Consider the following 17,805-nt stretch of genomic DNA (forward strand, 5'->3'; position numbering starts at 1 on the left):
CTGTAGAGGCTTTTCAGGAGTTGAAGCGTCGTTTTTCTTCTGCCCCTGTGTTGTGCCAGCCAGATGTTTCGCTCCCGTTCCAGGTCGAGGTTGATGCTTCTGAGATTGGAGCAGGTCGAGGTTGATGCTTCTGAGATTGGAGCAGGGGCTGTTTTGTCGCAAATAAGTTCTGATGGCTCGGTGATGAAACCATGTGCCTTCTTTTCCAGGAAGTTTTCGCCTGCTGAGCGTAATTATGCTGTTGGCAATCGAGAGTTGCTGGCCATGAAGTGGGCATTCGAGGAGTGGCGTCATTGGCTTGAAGGAGCTAAGCATCGCGTGGTGGTCTTGACTGATCACATGAACTTGACTTATCTCGAGTCTGCCAAACGGTTGAATCCTAGACAGGCTCGTTGGTCGCTGTTTTTCTCCCGTTTTTACTTTGTGGTTTCGTACCTTCCGGGCTCTAAGAATGTGAAGGCGGATGCCCTGTCTAGGAGTTTTGTGCCCGACTCTCCGGGTTTGCCTGAGCCGGCGGGTATTCTCAAAGAGGGGGTAATTTTGTCTGCCATCTCCCCTGATTTGCGGCGGGTGCTGCAAAAGTTTCAGGCTGATAGACCTGACCGTTGCCCAGCGGAGAAACTGTTTGTCCCTGATAAGTGGACGAGTAGAGTTATCTCTGAGGTTCATTGTTCGGTGTTGGCTGGTCATCCTGGAATCTTTGGTACCAGAGATTTGGTGGCTAGATCCTTTTGGTGGCCGTCTCTGTCGCGGGATGTGCGTTTGTTTGTGCAGTCCTGTGGGATTTGGGCTCGGGCTAAGCCCTGCTGTTCTCGTGCCAGTGGGTTGCTTTTGCCCTTGCCGGTCCCGAAGAGTCCCTGGACACATATCTCCATGGATTTTATTTCGGATCTCCCCGTCTCTCAAAAGATGTCGGTCATCTGGGTGGTTTGTGATCGCTTCTCTAAGATGGTCCATTTGGTACCCTTGTCTAAATTGCCTTCCTCCTCTGATTTGGTGCCATTGTTTTTCCAGCATGTGGTTCGTTTACATGGCATTCCGGAGAACATAGTTTCTGACAGAGGTTCCCAGTTTGTTTCGAGGTTTTGGCGAGCCTTTTGTGCTAGGATGGGCATTGATTTGTCTTTTTCCTCGGCTTTCCATCCTCAGACAAATGGCCAAACTGAACGAACCAATCAGACCTTGGAAACATATCTGAGATGTTTTGTTTCTGCTGATCAGGATGATTGGGTGTCCTTTTTGCCTTTGGCTGAGTTCGCCCTTAATAATCGGGCCAGCTCGGCTAGTTTGGTTTCGCCGTTTTTCTGCAATTCTGGTTTCAATCCTCGTTTCTCTTCAGGGCAGGTTGAGTCTTCGGACTGTCCTGGTGTGGATACTGTGGTGGATAGGTTGCAGCAGATTTGGACTCATGTAGTGGACAATTTGACATTGTCCCAGGAGAAGGCTCAACGTTTTGCTAACCGCAGGCGCTGTGTGGGTCCCCGACTTCGTGTTGGGGATTTGGTTTGGTTGTCGTCTCGTTATATTCCTATGAAAGTTTCCTCTCCTAAGTTTAAGCCTCGTTTCATTGGTCCGTATAGGATTTCTGAGGTTCTTAATCCTGTGTCTTTTCGTTTGACCCTCCCAGCTTCTTTTTCCATCCATAATGTATTCCATAGGTCATTGTTGCGGAGATACGTGGCACCTGTGGTTCCATCCGTTGATCCTCCTGCCCCGGTTTTGGTTGAGGCGGAGTTGGAGTATATAGTGGAGAAGATTTTGGATTCTCGTATTTCGAGACGGAAGCTCCTGTACCTGGTTAAGTGGAAGGGTTATGGTCAGGAAGATAATTCCTGGGTCTTTGCCTCTGATGTTCATGCTGCCGATCTGGTTCGTGCCTTTCATTTGGCTCATCCTGGTCGGCCTGGGGGCTCTGGTGAGGGTTCGGTGACCCCTCCTCAAGGGGGGGTACTGTTGTGAATTCTGTGGTCAGGCTCCCTCCTGTGGTCATGAATGGTACTTCGGCTGGTTCTGTCCATGAGCTTCCTTTGGTGGATGTGAGTGGGGCTGCGGCTTCTGAGTTTCCTTCCTCAGGTGACGAGGTTAAGTCGTTAGGTGCTGCTCTATTTAACTCCACCTAATTCTTTGTTCCTGGCCTCCAGTCAATGTTCCAGTATTGGTCTTGCTCTCTCCTGGATCGTTCTTGTGGCCTGTCTGCCCTGCATAAGCTAAGTTCTGCTTGTGTTACTTTTGTTTGCTATTTTTTCTGTCCAGCTTGCTATATTGGTTTGTTTTGCTTGCTGGAAGCTCTGGGACGCAGAGGGAGCACCTCCATACCGTTAGTCGGTGCGGAGGGTCTTTTTGCGCCCTCTGCGTGGTTGTTTGTAGGTTTTTGTGCTGACCGCAAAGCTATCTTTCCTATCCTCGGTCTATTCAGTAAGTCGGGCCTCACTTTGCTAAAATCTATTTCATCTCTGTGTTTGTATTTTCATCTTTGCTCACAGTCATTATATGTGGGGGGCTGCCTTTTCCTTTGGGGAATTTCTCTGAGGCAAGGTAGGCTTATTTTTCTATCTTCAGGGCTAGCTAGTTTCTCAGGCTGTGCCCGAGGCGCCTAGGTCTGGTCAGGAGCGCTCCACGGCTACCTCTAGTGTGGTGTGATAGGATTAGGGATTGCGGTCAGCAGAGTTCCCACGTCTCAGAGCTCGTCCTATGTTATTAGTAACTATCAGGTCATTTTCAGTGCTTTTAACCACCAGGTCCATTGTGGTTCTAAATCACCAGTTCATAACAGCCGGCACCGCCTTCCTACGAATCATGAAAATCAGTGCGAGACCACTTACATCACAGCAGAGGGTCTTTTAGGGAGGCAACATCTGGCGCTTCTAAAGATGTGTCTAGCTGCCGTACAAGCACAACTGTGGCCCGGGGACTCGAAAGGAAGAATCGTTCAGCAGGTCCAGCAACATCGAGGAGAAGAAGTCCACAAGCAAGGCCACAGTCACTGCTGTCTACTAGTTGGACAGGGGACCAGGATCCAAGGACGAAGATGATGTACTTCAAGCAGCTGAGCGGCTGCATTGCGTTAGTCTAGGCTTGAGCGACGGCTACCCAGAAACTCCAGGTCAGGACATAGACAACCCCGGAAGGGGTGAGATTTTCATTGTGCCCCTGACTGTTCCACACGTAGAAGATTTTAAATCTTTAATCTAAAATGCCGTGTCTGAAATTTTAGGTGATTGTGATAGTAGCAATTTTCCTAATTATAAAAAGCAAGGTGATTGTGGATCATTGGAGAAAACAAACTCCAAAGTGCCAGAATCACATTTGAAAGAAGCATTAATTTGTGAGAATTCCCCTCTGGGATATCATTTAAATTCCTCTACCTAGCATTTGGAGGGGCATATATATTGATTTATTTGAATTATTGTCCCAAGCTAAAGAACAGCCTCATTGTAGCAATATGTTATATGCTGATTTGGCCTCTGGGGTCTCACTACGTTTGCGTGTGTGCTATAGTGTTGTTGAAACTTGTTGGTAGGTTGTGGAGAGGACACATGTAATGTTACATATTACACCGCATGTAATAAACAGTCTGTAAATACAAACAGAGTGTGATCCATGACGGGAAACAACTAATAGAACATGGTGGCAGCTGGGCACAGAACCTGCAAATGCTCAGAGTTTGTGTGAAGCTGGGACTGTACAGAGGATCACAGCACCTGTAAGTATAGTATGACGACCAGAGAAGTGGACCCTCTGGGTCACGGCTTCAGAGCCCCCGAGGGCGAGCAGACCAGGTGGAACCACCCCCAGTACAAGGAGCATTAGGGACAGGCCCAAGGAGGGTGAAGCCGCAAGTGCCGGAGCCACAGGGACGACTGAGGATAGGACTGAGGAAGAACAGAAGATGGGGCAGGTCGGAGCTACAGAGGAGACCAATATTTCGGAGGCACAAGATGGACGGTGGCAGCAAAGACAAAGTACTGACCGGTAAGATGAATACACAGGTTTGACGAAACACGACAGGAACACAGGACTGGTAGGCATGGCAGGAACTCAGGACTGGTAGGTACGGCGGAAACACAGGATTGGTGGGCACGGCAGGAAACACAGGACTGGCTGGAACGGCTGGAACACAGGACTGGAAGGCACGGCAGGAACACAGGACTGGAAGGCACGGCAGGAACGGCAGGACTGACAGGAATGGCAGGAACACTGGACTGGAAGACACAGCAAGAACTGCAAGACTGACAGGAATGGCAGGAACACTGGACTGGAAGACATGGCAGGAATGGCAGGACTGACAGGAATGGCAGGAACACTGGACTGGAAGACACGGCAGAACTGGAAGACACAGCAGGAACGGCAGGACTGAGATTAGTAAGTGTCACAGCAAAGGATGCAGGGACCGGAGCCAAAGAAGCTACAGAGATGCTGGCGAAAAAAACAGCAAACGCAATAGACGCAAAGGCATCTGAGCAGGGCAGGCGCTAGGAAGAAGTACCCGACGGGCGCCGCCATATTGGAGGCAGAGCCGCCTGGTCACGACCTCCCAGAAGCCCCAGCGACGAGTGGAGCGCGCATGCGCGGACCGCAGAATGGACAAGAGAGAAGCTGGAGAAGCTGGAAGATGGAGAGCAGGTAGGAGCATCGGAAGCGCGCCGGCTGGACAGGTAAGTATGAGATAGCGGCGTAACATACAGATTCCCTAACATTACGGCAAAATAGAGACTGGTCTGAAGCCCCCCGCAGACACTGGATGTCACTTCATGTAATCTATCCCTGACTTGGAGACATTGGAGGGAAGCGTTTACACTGTATGTGGATCTGACAGTGGCCCCCACTGATTACAGAAAGTAAAGCTGTTTTATTACCTAATTGGGGAAAATGGCAGAGAATTCGCACACACCTTGCTCCCAGACACAACCTCCTCCTAGCAGATATTGTGCAGGCATTTGATAAACACTGTGACCCAAAGAAGAATGAGACAGTGGAAAGATCATTTTTTTCACAAGACATCAGGAGGATGGAGAAAATGTGGACAGATATCTGACAGAGCTGAGGAGACTTGCAGCAACATGTGGCTTTGGAGAGATCAGGGACAGTCTAATCAAAGACAGAATGGTGTGTGGCATAAAAGACCATCATCTCAAAGAAAGATTACTGAGAGAGGAAGACATTAGTGATGAGCGAATATACTCGTTACTCGAGATTTCTCGAGCATGCTCGGGGGTCCTCCGAGTATTTTTTAGTGCTCGGAGATTTCGTTTTTCTTACCACAGCTGAATGATTTACATCTGTTAGCCAGCATAAGTTCATGTGGGGATTCCCTAGCAGCCAGGCAACTCCCACATGTACTTATGCTGGCTAACAGATGTAAATCATTCAGCTGCGGCAAGAAAAACTAAATCTCCGAGCACTAAAAAATATTTGGAGGACCCCCGAGCATGCTCGAGAAATCTCAAGTAACGAGTATATTCGCTCATCACTAGAAGACATGACTTTGGAGAAATGCATGCAAATCTGCAGGGCTGCTGAGCTGACAAACACAGCCTGAAGATGACAGCAGACACCACTAAGAATGATGATAAGGTACATTCAGTATCTATGAAAGGAAAAACAAGAACACGCTCCCCTATAAGCACTGTCCACTGCAAGTATTGTGGGAAAAGACATGAGAGAGAAAAAAAACAAGTGTTCAGCATATGGGGAAACCTGCAGGTCATGTGGCAAGAAGAATCATTTCTCAGCTGTTTGCAGGCAGAGAATGGGCAAACAATACAGACATCTCCACACTGTGACACCAGACACTGACAGTGCAGATGACATTACATGGCTACAGCTGCAGCCTGCAGCAGAGAAAGTCAATGTAGTCAGGCAGCCAGTAGTCAAGGGTGCCAAGCAGCTTTATGCAACATTCTTGTTGGATGAGAAGCCCATTAGATTTCAACCGGATTGTGGAGCAAGCTGCAGTGTAATTCCATGTGCTCTGCTGAGCAAACAGGTTTCTATTGAGCCAACTGACAAGGTATTGGTGATGTACAACAAAAGTGTTCTGAAACCAATGGGGACATGTAAGCTCAAAATACAGAACCCATGTAACAGAAAGAGTTATGGAGTTGAATTTACCATGTTGCGTGGTGGTAACCATGTACCAATAATGGGAATAAATCAGTTCAGGCAATGGACTTAATAAAAGTATAGTCTCAGAACATTATGTCTGTTGAAGTTTCCCAGGATATACAAGATACCAAACTAAACGCAGAGAACAATTTGGATATTCAGAAAATAAAAACGAAGAATGCTGATTTATTTGAAGGTGATGGGTGCTTTGCAGGTAAAAATATCCTAGAAATTGACAACACCGTGCAGCCTACCAGATTACGTACAAGAAGAGTGCCTGTAACTTTAATGCAACCACTGAAAGTAGAACTGCAGGATTTACAGAGAAGAGGCATGATAGCACCAGTCCATAAGAACACAGATTGGATCAGTAGCTTGGTCATAGTGCAGAAAACATCAGGCAAGTTAAGAATATGCATTGATCCCAAGCCACTCAACAAGGCGCTGAAAAGACATCATTACCCAATGCCGACATTAGATGATGCTCTACCAGATCTATCAAAGGCTAAAATATTTTCTGTATGTGATGTAAAAAATGGATTCTGACATGTGGAACTGGCTGAAGAATCAAGTTTATTGACAACATTTTCTTCATCATTTGGATGCTATAAATGGCTGAGAATGCCCATGGGACTAAACCCTGCTCCAGAGGCGTTCCAGCAGAAATTGATGTGGCCTTTGGAAGGACTTCCTGGAGTGAAAACAATAGCAGATGATATCCTAATAGTGGAAGAAGGTGAAGATATGGAATCTGCAATCAAGGATCACGATCAGAAGATGATACAATTTTTGGACAGATGCAGAGCAAAACAAATAAAGCTGCACGTGGACAAATTCAAACTAAAAATGACAGAAGTTGCATATATTGGACATCGTCTTTCTTCAAACGGTGTAAAAGTGGATCCTGAAAAGGTGAGAGCAATACAAGATTTTGCTATCCCTACTGATGTTTGTGGAGTACAATGATTTTTGGGCATGGAAATTATCTCTCCAAATTTTGCAGACATCTGTCAGACATGTGTGAGCCACTGAGACAGCTCACCCACAAAGATGTGCTTTGGGAATGGACAGAAAACCAGGAAACTGCTTTCCTATCAGTAAAGAAGGCTATTGCAGATGCAGCAACTTTAAAGTATTTAAATCCAGATCAAGAAGTGATGGTACAATGTGATGCTTCAGAAAAAGGCCTTGGAGCTATATTAATGCAGAACAAACAGCCACTCACATTTGCAAGCAGAGCCCTTACAACAACGGAGCAGGGATATAATCAGATTGAGAAGGAACTACTGGCTGTGGTATTTGGGATGGAGAAGTTGCACCAGTACACCTATGGTCAACGGGTAACAGTACAGTCAGATCACAAACCTTTGGAGAGCATTACAAAGAAACCATTACTAAATGCCCCAAAGAGACTACAGCACATGCTGTTACAAATTCAAAAATATTATTTTGACATCAGGTACTGTCCAGGAAGAGACTTATTGATTGCAGATACGCTAACAGAGCTTCCCTTCCTATAACAAATGATGAGGAGAAAGACATTGAAACCATCAATATGTTTAACTCTCTGGCAGTGTCAAAAGAAAAGTTGAAGCAAATAGAGACTTGCACAGAGAAGGATAAAAATCTCCAGAGCTTAAAGACTGTCATCTTGCAGGGCTAGCCAAAATACAAGCAACATGCTCCAAGGGAAGTTTCTCCATTCTTCCACATAAGGCTACGTTCACATTAGCGTTGTGCGGTGCTGCGTCGGGCGCAGCCGCGGCGACGCATGCGTCATGCGCCCCTATATTTAACACGGGGGGCGCATGGACATGCGTTGTCTTGCGTTTTGTGACGCATGCGTCATTTTGGTGCAAGCGTCAGGGTGCAGAAGAAGCTGCATGATGCAGTTTTTTCTGCGCCAAAAATCATGCAAAAATGAACGCATGCGTCATAAAAAGCTGCGTTTTTGCATGCATTTTTGCATGCGTTGTGCGTTGTGTCGCCGACGCAGCACCGTGCAATGCAAATGTGAATGTAGCCCAAGAGATAAACTGTCCGTGCAGCAAGGGATCATCTTTAAAGGAGACAGGGCGGTTATACCAGAAGTTCTCAGAAGAGACATACTGAAAACCTTGGACTCTTCTCACTTAGGCATGGGAGGATGTCTATGTCGAGCACGAGAATCTGTTTATTGGCCAGGAATGAATGACCACATTAAAAATTATATAGTACAATGTGAAATATGTGTCGTGCAGTGATAAACAACCAAAGGAGACATTGCAACCTCATGAAATTCCACATAGGCCATGGTCAAAAATAGGAACGGTCTTGTTCACATGGAATGACAAAAAATACCTGATTAAAGTGGACTATTTTTCAAACTTCTGGGAGGTTGATTTGTTGCAGGACACAAGGGCGAGAACAGTGATTAAAAACTCAAGGCCCATTTTGCCAGGTATGGCATTCCAGATATCGTTTTCTCTGACAATGCGGCGCAGTTTACTTTGGAAGACTTCAAAGCCTTCAGCAAGAAATGGGAATTTGAACACCAGACATCTTCTCCGAGATATCCTCAGAGTAATGGGAAAGCAGAGTCAGCAGTAAAAATGGCAAAAAAACTCATGCAGAAAGCTAAACAGGCAGGTATGGATGTATATCTGTCTATACTGGATCATAGAAACACACCCACCAAAGGCCTAGACATCAGTCCGGCACAGAGGCTCATAAGTAGGCGTACAAAGACACTTTACCAACGGCTAGTCATCTGTTAAAGCCAAAGTTGCTGGGAAACATAAAAGCTAAATTACAGAAGAATCAAGATAGGCAAGCTTTCTATTACAATAAATCTGAAAGGGATGAAAAGAAACATGGAACTCCCAAATCTTTTAACAAGTGGATCTATGCTTTTTAAATCAATGTGGCGGTATTGGGGGAAAAAAAATCACCTGAGTTGTGTAGTGGTCTGTTTCAGCATATGGATACTTCAAATCCCACAAAGGACTACATCTGCATGGAGTTGGTATGTTCTCCCCGTGTTTGCATGGGTTTTCCTCCGGGTACTCCGGTTTCCTCCCACATTCCAAAGACATACTGATAGGGAATTTAGATTGTGAGCACCATCGGGGACAGCGATGATAATGTCTAGTGATGAGCGAATATACTCGTTACACAAAACACACAACAGCAACATGTCACAAAGGATCAAGTTCTTAAGAGCCTCAATGCCAGTGACACTGGCTTGTTCAGACTAATTCAACATTTGTCATACTCCCATGGATCATCATTGAATGATGTGATCGATAAAACGGTTGCTTCAGTCAAATATGCTTCTTTTGACATGGCTGTCGATTTACTTAGGTCCCAAGGAAAAATTCACTGTTAGCAAAATCAGTCATAAAATCTGCATTTAGGCTATTAACCCTTCAGGTTTTAATTCTTTAGGTATTTTTCTTTGAAGTGCAATTTTAATTTGATATGTGTTTACCTATGGGATGCTCTCTGTCATATCAGTATTTTGAAGTTTTTTCTTCAATGGGTTGTTGATTTTGAAGGTAGCTTACGAGGTTCCCTGCATTATTTAGATGACTTCTTGTTTGTTGGAGCAGCAGAATCTACTATTTATTTCTGAAACTGCTGAATACATTTTTAAAAATAACCAATTCTTTTGGAGTTCCTATAGCAAAAGGAAAAACAGAATAGAATTTCTAGGTATAGTTATCGATTCTCAGAAGATGGAGTGTAGTCTTTCATCTGATAAATTAACAAAGCTTATAGCTAGTTTGAAAAGTTGCTTAGTGAAAAAGTTATGGTAACCCCTTAACGACCGCTGATACGCCTTTTAATGGCAGCAGTTAAGGGTACTTAAACCACGGCGCCATTAATTAGCGGCGCTGAGGAATAAGGGTATAGCACTGCCCAGAGTCAGGATTTCTCCAGGGTCTTGGCTAATGGGGATTGCGGAGACTCCAGAGAACATGATTTGGGTCAGTTTTTACTGACCACGGGGTTGCGATTGCTGTTATTAATGGTATAACGGTGACCACCCATAAAATAAAAGTCTGATTTTCCATTTAATTTCTCTCCCTTCTGATGTGATCGCACATCAAAGGAGAGAGAAATAGGGTCCCCCGATCACCCACCCAGTACCTCTGGAGTCCATGCATGCCCCTGTGAAGTTCCCCGGGCATCTTCTCCCAGGAAAAAACGGCGGGCACATGCGCCAAGATCTGCCGGCCGGCACCAGGCAACAATAGGAAATTTTTCCTATTGGTTCGTTTTGATCATTGTAATAGGGTCTATCACAGTGATCAAAATAATAAAAATATTAATTCAAACCCCCCTTATCACCCCCTTAGTTAGCTAAAAATAATAAAATAAAAAAAGTATTTATTTCCATTAGGGTTGGAATTGGGCTAAAGTGAGTTGGGCTAAAGTTAGGGTTAGGGTTGGGCTAAAGTGACTTGGGCTAAAGTTAGGGTTAGGGTTAGAGTTGTGGTTATGGTTGGGTTTATGGTTTGGGTTGGTATTAGGGTTAGGGGTGTGTTAGGGTTAGGTTTGTGGTTATGGTTAGGGATGTGGTTAGGGTTAGGGTTGGAATTATGGTTAGGGGTGTGTTGGGGTTAGGATTAGAGTTAGAATTGGGGGATTTTTACTATTTAGGTACATCAGGAGGTCTCCAAACGCTACCATTGATTCCAGCCAATTTTGCGTTAAAAGAGTCAAACAGTGCTCCCTCCCTTCTGAGCCCTGCCAGGCACCAGAACAATGGCTTTCTCCCACATATGGGGTATCGGCATACTCTGGATAAACTGCACAACAAATTTTGTGGTCCATTTTCTCCTGATACCCTTGTTGAAATAAAAAAAATTGGTTTCAAAGAAAAAAAATTTGTGGAAAAAGTGAAATGTTCATTTTTTCCTTCCACATTGCTTTAGTTCTCGTGAGGCACCTGAAGAGTTATTCAACTTCTTTAATGTGATTTTGCGCACTTTGAGGGGTGCAGTTTTTACAATGGTGTCACTTTTGGGTATTTTCTGTTATATTGACCCCCAAAGTCACTTCAAATGTGAGGTGGGCCCTAAAGAAATGTTTTTGTAAATTTTGTTGGAAAAATTAGAAATCGCTGGTCAAATTGTAACCCTTATAACTTCCTAACAAAAAAATGTTGTTTCCAAAATTGGGCTTATGTAAAGTAGACATGTGCAAAATGTTATTTATTAAGTATTTTATGTGACACCTCTCTCTGATTTAAGGGCATAAAAATTAAAAGTTTTAAAATTGCTAAATTTTCAAAATTTTCGCCATATTTCTGTTTTTTTTCATAAATAAATGCAAGTCATATCAAAGAAATTTTACCATTATCATGAAGTACAATGTGTCATGAAAAAACAATCTGAGTCAGTGGGATCCGTTGAAGAGTTCCAGAGTTATAACCACATAAAGTGACAGTGGTCAGAATTGTAAAAATGGACTTGGTCATTAACCCCTTTCTGACCTCGGAAGGTATAGTACGTCCGAGGTCAGAAGCCCGGATTTGATGCAGGGCTCCGCGGTGAGCCCGCACCAAAGCCGGGACATGTCAGCTGTTTTGAACAGCTGACATGTGCCCGTAATAGGCACGGGCAGAACTAGTTAAATGCCGCTGTCAAACGCAGACAGCGGCATTTAACTACCGCTTCCGGCTGGGCGGCCGGAAATGACGTCATCGCCGACCCCCGTCACATGATCGGGGGTCGGCGATGCGTCTCCATTATAACCATAGAGGTCCTTGAGAACTCTATGGTTACAGATCGCCGGTAGCTGTGAGCGCCACCCTGTGGTCGGCGCTCACAGCACACCTGCAATTCTGCTACATAGCAGCGATCTGATGATCGCTGCTATGTAGCAGAGGCGATCGAGTTGTGCCTGCTTCTAGCCTCCCATGGAGGCTATTGAAGCATGGCAAAAGTAAAAAAAAAAAAAGTTGAAAAAAAAGAAAAAAAAATATAAAAGTTTAAATTACCCCCCTTCCGCCCCAATCAAAATAAATCAATAAAAAACATCAAATCTACACATATTTGGTATCGCCGCGTTCAGAATCGCCCAATCTATCAATTAAAAAAAAGCATTAACCTGATCGCTAAACAGCGTAGTGGTAAAAAAATTCGAACCGCCAGAATTACGTTTTTTTGGTCGCCACGACATTGCATTAAAATGCAATAACGGGCGATCAAAAGAACGTATCTGCACCGAAATGCTATCATTAAAAACGTCATCTCAGCACGTAAAAAATAAGCCCTCAACCGACCCCAGATCATGAAAAATGGAGACGCTACGAGTATCGGAAAATGGCACAATTTTTTTTTTTTTTTCATAGCAAAGTTTGGAATTTTTTTTCACCACTTAGATAAAAAATAACCTAGACATGTTAGGTGTCTATGAACTCGTACTGACCTGGAGAATCATAATGTCAGGTCATTTTTAGCATTTAGTGAACCTAGTAAAAAAGCCAAACAAAAAACAAGTGTGGGACTGCACTTTTTTTGCAATTTCACCGCACTTGGAATTTTTTTCCCGTTTTCTAGTACACGACATGCTAAAACCAATGATGTCGTTCAATAGTACAACTCGTCCTGCAAAAAATAAGCCCTCACATGGCCAAATTGATGGAAAAATAAAAAAGTTATGGCTCTGGGAAGGAGGGGAGCGAAAAACGAACACGGAAAAACAAAAAATCCCAAGGTCATGAAGGGGTTAAGCACCAAACTGGCTCTGTCACTAAGGGGTTAAAGGATTTACACTCACTGCTAGGTTTATTGAATTTTGCATTATGTAAAATACTAATGGTGAGGATGTTCTCTAGATGGCTTTATGATTCCACAAAATGTTATATCTCCCCAAGGGCTCACTTTTGGATTAGCAAAGAAGTAAAATAGGATATAACGATTTGACTTGAATTTTTATGTAAATTTAATGGCCGGTCTTGTGGGTAGGATGAGATTATTTTAGCAGATATGCTATCTTTAGTAATAGATGTAACACCTAGTTTTGGTTATGGGGTATATTATAATGGTCATTGGTCAGCAGAGCGATGGCCTGACTTATGGATTTTAGCGAAAGTTACTAATAATTCTACTGTGCTTGAGTTGTTTTCCATTCAAGTAGCTCGAGTCATTTGGCGTTTATGCTTTATCAATGAAATAATTTTCCTTTTATCCACAAATCAAGGATTAGTCTTAGCAATACATTATCCTCAACAAATAGAAGGGCTTCTAAACTATTAAGGCATTTGGTTTTAAATTGCCTAAATCAGAATTTTTTGACTAAAGCTCAACTTGGCAATAGTAAACTTAATATAATTGCATCTAGTCTTTTTCGCCATCAGTGCTCAGTTTTTCATCAGTTAGCTCCAGAAGCAGAAAAGAAAGGGACTTCTTGCCCGACTCATCTGTGGGATTTTATATGGAAATAATTCCATATTACATCGAAAAGTCCATTTCAAACAGAAATAGCTGCATGGTGGCAATGGATTCATTTTTGTAAGAGGAACGGTTTTGATTATTTCAAAACCAGTCAGGAATCTGCTTTGCATTTTGCACAGGCCTTAATAGATTAAGGTCTTTCATAGTCGACTATGGCAAAAGTTTTAGCTGAGATATCATTCTTTTTAAAGCTAGCCGGTGGATATTCTCTTTGTAGCCTTTTCCCGATTAAACAGTTATTACAAGGGTTTAGGCATTGCTCTTACAAATCAGATGACAAGCACCCAATTTCTTTTGATCCCATAAAAGATTTAAGGCTATCACAGTAGCTGATATTTGTAAAGACAAATATGAAACATTACTTTTTAGAGCTGCTTTTGTAGTAGCATTTTTCACAGCTCTTAGGCTAAGTGCACACGGTGCATTTGTGATGCGTTTTCGCTGCATTTTTTCTGTGCAGAAATTGGCCAAAAATGCTATTGAATCCTTATGCAAGCTAATTCAATGAAAATCCTGAAGTGTTGTATACATGATCAGTAATTTTCCCTGAATATTTGCAGTGCATTTTTTTCTGCAGCATGCTAATTTCTTATGCGGATTTTTAGCGTTTTCCACAAATTGACATCAATTGAGTCAGTGATATCTGCAGCAAAAACGCAGGTATAAAAATGTTTGCGGATTTGCTGAGTTTTTATTTGCATTTTTACCGGCTTCCTATGGTGTTTTCCACGCTGTCATCTGTGTGACAATACCAGCACGGTGGTTCTTTTCAGCGGTAATGTTACCGCCAGTAAGACCGTCGGTCACAGTGTTGCAGGGTCATGCTGTCAGATGCCAGCGTGACTCCACAGCTGTGACTGTGACCCGCAGCGGTGACCTGCGGTAAATAGCTTACCGCATGTCAGCAGTCATGGGTGTTGTGAATTCTGTGGCAGAGCTCCCTCCTGTGGTCACAAGTGGTACTTCAGCTGATTCTCTCTGTGAGCTTCTGTTGGTGGAGGGAAGTGGTACTGCGGCTTCTGAGTTTCCTCCCTCAGGTGATCTGGTGAGGTCGTTAGGTGCTTCTCTACTTAACTCCACCTAATGCTTTGATCCTGGCTTCCTGTCAATGTTCCAGTGTTGGAATTGCTTTTCCTTGGATCATTCCTGTGGCCTGCTGCTCTGCATAGCTAAGTTCTTCTTTGCTATTTGTTTGCTATTTTTTCTGTCCAGTTTGTCTAATTTGTTGCTGGAAGCTCTGGGATGCAAAGGGTGTACCTCCGTGCCGTTAGTTCGGTACGGAGGGTCTTTTTGCCCCCTTTGCGTGGTTTTCTTTAGGGTTTTGTGTAGACCGCAAAGTTACCTTTTCTATCCTCGATCTGTTAAGAAAGTCGGGCCTCACTTTGCTGAATGTATTTCATCTCTACGTTTGTCTTTTCATCTTAACTCACAGTCATTATATGTGGGGGGCTGCCTTTTCCTTTGGGGTATTTCTCTGAGGCAAGGTAGGCTTATTTTCTATCTTCAGGCTAGTTAGTTTCTCAGGCTGTGCCGAGTTGCATAGGCAGAGTTAGGCGCAATCCACGGCTGCCTCTAGTGTTGTTTGGAGAGGATTAGGGATTGCGGTCTGCAGAGTTCCCACGTCTCAGAGTTCGTTCTATGATTTTGGGTTATTGTCAGATCACTGTATGTGCTCTGACCGCTATGTCCATTGTAGTACTGAATTGCCTTTCATAACAGTACAGGAAGCCCAAAGTACTAATGATTCTCAATAGAGGGAAAAAAGAAGTTCTGAGAGCATTTTTTTTTCTTTGCACTGTGTTTTGCCTTTTTTTTCCCCTAGACATTTGGGTGGTTCAGTACACAGGTGTAGCGATGGACATTAGAAGTCTGTCTTCATTTGTGGATCAGCTCTCGGCAAGAGTACAAAAGATTCAAGACACTATTGATCAGAAATCTATGTTAGAACCAAGAATTCCTATTCCTGATTTGTTTTTTGGAGATAGAACTAAGTTTCTGAGTTTCAAAAATAATTGTAAATTATTTCTGGCCTTGAAACCTCGCTCCTCTGGTGATCCAGTTCAACAGGTTTTGATTGTTATTTCTTTTTTGCGCGGCGACCCTCAGGACTGGGCATTTTCTCTTGCGCCAGGAGATCCTGCATTGAGTAATATCGATCCGTTTTTCCTGGCGCTCGGATTGCTGTACGATGAACCTAATTCAGTGGATCAGGCAGAGAAAAATTTGCTGGCTCTTTGTCAGGGTCAGGATGAGATAGAGGTATATTGTCAGAAATTTAGAAAGTGGTCCGTGCTCACTCAATGGAATGAATCTGCGCTGGCAGCTATGTTCAGAAAGGGTCTCTCTGAAGCCCTTAAGGATGTCATGGTGGGATTTCCTATGCCTGCTGGTTTGAATGAGTCTATGTCTTTGGCCATTCAGATTGGTCGACGCTTGCGTGAGCGTAAATCTGTGCACCATTTGGCGGTATTACCTGAGCTTAAACCTGAGCCTATGCAGTGCAATAGGACTTTGACCAGAGTTGAACGGCAAGAACACAGACGTCGGAATGGGCTGTGTTTCTACTGTGGTGATTCCACTCATGCTATCTCTGATTGTCCTAAGCGCACTAAGCGGTTCGCTAGGTCTGCTACCATTGGTACGGTACAGTCAAAATTTCTTCTGTCCGTTGCCTTGATCTGTTCTTTGTCATCGTATTCTGTCATGGCATTTGTGGATTCAGGCGCTGCCCTGAATTTGATGGACTTGGAGTATGCTAAGCGTTGTGGGTTTCTCTTAGAGCCCTTGCAGTGTCCTATTCCATTGAGAGGAATTGATGCCACGCCTTTGGCCAAGAATAAGCCTCAATACTGGACCCAGCTGACCATGTGCATGGCTCCTGCACATCAGGAGGTTATTCGCTTTCTGGTGTTGCATAATCTGCATGATGTGGTCGTGTTGGGGTTGCCATGGCTACAAGCCCATAATCCAGTATTAGATTGGAAATCCATGTCGGTGTCCAGCTGGGGTTGTCAGGGGGTACATGGTGATGTTCCATTTCTGTCAATTTCATCATCCACCCCTTCTGAGGTTCCAGAGTTCTTGTCTGATTGCCGGGATGTATTTGAGGAGCCCAAGTCCGATGCCCTACCTCCGCATAGGGATTGTGATTGTGCTATCAATTTGATTCCTGGTAGTAAATTCCCAAAAGGTCGACTGTTTAATTTATCCGTGCCTGAGCACACCGCTATGCGCAGTTATGTGAAGGAATCCCTGGAGAAGGGGCATATTCGCTCGTCATTGTCACCATTAGGAGCAGGGTTCTTTTTTGTAGCCAAGAAGGATGGTTCACTGAGACCTTGTATAGATTACCGCCTTCTAAATAAGATCACGGTTAAATTTCAGTACCCCTTGCCATTGTTATCTGATTTGTTTGCTCGGATTAAGGGAGCTGGTTGGTTCACCAAGATAGATCTTCGTGGTGCGTATAATCTGGTGCGAATCAGGCGAGGAGATGAATGGAAAACTGCATTTAATACGCCCGAGGGTCATTTTGAGTATCTAGTGATGCCATTCGGACTTGCCAATGCTCCATCAGTGTTTCAGTCCTTTATGCATGACATCTTCCGAGAGTACCTGGATAAATTCCTGATTGTGTACTTGGATGACATTTTGATCTTCTCGGATGATTGGGAGTCTCATGTGAAGCAGGTCAGAACAGTTTTTCAGGTCCTGCGTGCTAATTCTTTGTTTGTGAAGGGATCAAAGTGTCTCTTTGGTGTGCAGAAGGTTTCATTTTTGGGGTTCATCTTTTCCCCTTCTACTATCGAGATGGATCCTGTTAAGGTCCAAGCCATCCATGATTGGACTCAGCCGACATCTCTGAAAAGTCTGCAAAAGTTCCTGGGCTTTGCTAATTTTTATCGTCGCTTCATCTGCAATTTTTCTAGTATTGCCAAACCATTGACCGATTTGACCAAGAAGGGTGCTGATTTGGTCAATTGGTCTTCTGCTGCTGTGGAAGCTTTTCAAGAGTTGAAGCGTCGTTTTTCTTCTGCCCCTGTGTTGTGTCAACCAGATGTTTCTCTTCCGTTCCAGGTCGAGGTTGATGCTTCTAAGATTGGAGCAGGGGCTGTTTTGTCGCAGAGAGGTTCTGATTGCTCAGTGATGAAACCATGCGCTTTTTTTTCAAGGAAGTTTTCGCCTGCTGAGCGAAATTATGATGTGGGCAACCGAGAGTTGCTGGCCATGAAGTGGGCATTCGAGGAGTGGCGTC

Source organism: Ranitomeya imitator, chromosome 4, assembly GCF_032444005.1.
Source record: "Ranitomeya imitator isolate aRanImi1 chromosome 4, aRanImi1.pri, whole genome shotgun sequence".
Classification (NCBI taxonomy): Eukaryota; Metazoa; Chordata; class Amphibia; order Anura; family Dendrobatidae; genus Ranitomeya; species Ranitomeya imitator.